Here is a 1,975-nt window from a genome sequence, read left to right on the forward strand (position 1 = left end):
TCATCCCCTATCCCACACAATATTGGTCTAGTAACTAACCGTACGATCACTGTCGAAAGAGGAGCTTGTATTCGCAAGTTTCTGTTGATATCAGTTTTGATCACCTTTGAAAGTTTATCAGATGAGTTCAGGGCTTTGTTGAACCTTGGAGGTGGTGAAGCGAAGCGGCCATCAGATGTCAGAAGAGCCTCTACCCGTCCTCTCTTTTCGGCCTGAATATTCCCCCAATTATGTCGACAATATGATGTTTGTGAAACTTCTGTATTGTCTATTGGAACAATGAATATTTTGGCAATGTAAATAATCAGGAGGATGATAAATTGGATGAGGAACGTCATAGGCTTATGCAGCATTTCCAAACAAATTTATTGAAAGTTAAAATGGGGTTGTGCCCCTGGTTCGCACAGGGATGGCACCAGTAAAATGGGGTCTAATTTCCCTCGATCGAGAGACAGCACAACCCTAGGGTGTCCCGGGACATGACCTACGGAAATAGCCTCTGATGCGTTTTGGGAGAATAAAATATATTTTTTCAACTTTCTGTAAAGCAGAGGGAGGGGCCGCCGCTCTTGGACGTTACCAACGAAAGCAAAGTGAGCGTGGTCGGGCGTCGTTCAAAATCATCGGATGGTCCAGGAGGAGGCAAAGACCTGACAATAATGATAATTTAGTTCAAAAGTTTATTTAATCAATTATAAGGTCTTCTAATCGTAACAGATAGGCTACATTTAGTTTTCCACGACGAATTGTGGTTCTTTTTTTTTTTAGGGGGAGGAAGGAGAAGCTTTCCCTGAGGAGTGCCCCACCCCCACCAACTCTACCCCTGGTTCCACTACTGAGTATTCGGACGAATGCGAGGATTTAGTAGTTAGAAAATGTTTATATTACCAGGGGCGGATCCAGAGATGTCCAAAAAGGGGGGGGGGCGAAATTAGGGCCGATCGGGACAACAATGAACTAGGGGGTCCGAGGGCATGCCCCCGCGAACTTTTTGTGTTCTAGACGCCCGAAAATAACATTTGAGGCGTTGTGGGCTATCATTTCTTTCTTTTTTTTCTTTTCTTTTTTTTCTTTTTTTGACCTCCCAAAAAAGGGGGAGGGGGCGGGGTACGTCATCGGCGTCGTCTACGAATTCTCTAAGGTGCTGGGATCTGAACTTTTTTAACCAGTTAGCGCCGATGAACGGGGTGAATGTGGTGTCTAAAGACAGTGTGTCATTTATGTTATTTTTCCACGCTTCGAAACTAGTTACAGTGATGAATGAATAAAATAAATATTATTATTATTATACAACAGACTCTATTTATTGTTTTTCGGTATGGTCTATATAATCAGACTTCACTACGGTTTCCAGACGAGTTGAAGTTCTTAGACCTGATCATTAAAGTTAAGGGCTGATGAACGTTATGATCTTTATCAGCGACTGTGTGCCTTTATAGAAGACTCTCTTGACTCCAGAGTCCACGGGCAACGTATTCCAGAGGAAGACAAACTTACCCCTATCCTTGAGAACATGGTCGTTCTTCACTGATTCAGACTAATTCTTCGGACTTACCACGACTCGTTAAACAAAGGTACATGCGCACCTGAGCTTCGCGCACATTGGCGTCATTAAAACCGGAGATATTAAAAGCCCTTAAGTCGCTCGCCAGAGAATTACATGCCACGTCCGACATCACAGCTCTCCGGTCATCTACGATACTCCATTACAGTCAACCCCAAAGCCGTTTGCCAAAATGTCAAGTTATTTAATCGATTTTAGAGTCTACTAATATGTAATAAATACATATAATATTTTTTTCTTCCCGATGGGGCGGCCCCCCCCCACCCCGCTGGCGCCACCCCTGCCGGCAAGTCTTGGACGTTTTAGACAACAAAACTGAGGACAATAGGAGTGTGGTAAAATAACCTAGCCTGTCACATGGCCGGCGGAACCGGGGGGCCGGGCCCCCCCCCCCCAATTTTTGGCAAAAAA

The sequence above is a fragment of the Anneissia japonica genome, unplaced genomic scaffold (genome assembly GCF_011630105.1).
Source record: "Anneissia japonica isolate Jap-2015-1 unplaced genomic scaffold, ASM1163010v1 scaffold287722_len911783_cov160, whole genome shotgun sequence".
In the NCBI taxonomy this organism is placed as follows: domain Eukaryota; kingdom Metazoa; phylum Echinodermata; class Crinoidea; order Comatulida; family Comatulidae; genus Anneissia; species Anneissia japonica.